The sequence below is a fragment of the Herpailurus yagouaroundi genome, unplaced genomic scaffold (assembly GCF_014898765.1).
Source record: "Herpailurus yagouaroundi ecotype Mexico unplaced genomic scaffold, PumYag 67493, whole genome shotgun sequence".
NCBI lineage: Eukaryota > Metazoa > Chordata > Mammalia > Carnivora > Felidae > Herpailurus > Herpailurus yagouaroundi.
This window is the reverse complement of record NW_024420301.1, coordinates 652,730-653,245: the sequence shown is the minus strand read 5'-3', so window position 1 is coordinate 653,245 and position 516 is coordinate 652,730.

Here is a 516-nt window from a genome sequence, read left to right as displayed (position 1 = left end):
GGGTTTAGCGTCTTTTTTTTTTTTTATGTTTATTTTTGAGACAGGGAGAGGCAGCATGAATGGGGGAGCGTCAGAGAGAGAGGGAGACACAGAATCCGAAACAGGCTCCAGGCTCTGAGCTGTCAGCACAGAGCCCGACGCGGGGCTCGAACTCACGGACTGCGAGATCATGAGCCGAAGTCGGACGCTTAACCGACTGAGCCACCCAGGCGCCCCAAGGGTTTAGCGTCTCTTGATTTCAGCTCAGGTCATGATCTCAGGGTTCATGGGTTCCAGCCCTGAGTCGGTTCTGCACTGACAGCATGGAGCCTGCTTAGGATTCACTCTCTCCCTCTCTGCTCCTCGCATGCTCACGCTATCCCCTGCCTCTCAAAAATAAATAAACATTAAAAAAAAATCACAGAATACACAACACAAAGAGGGAAATAAACCCTGGACTATAGTTAATAACGTTTGGATATTGGCTCATCAACTGTAACAAAAACAACATTTAATACAAAATATTAATAATAGGGG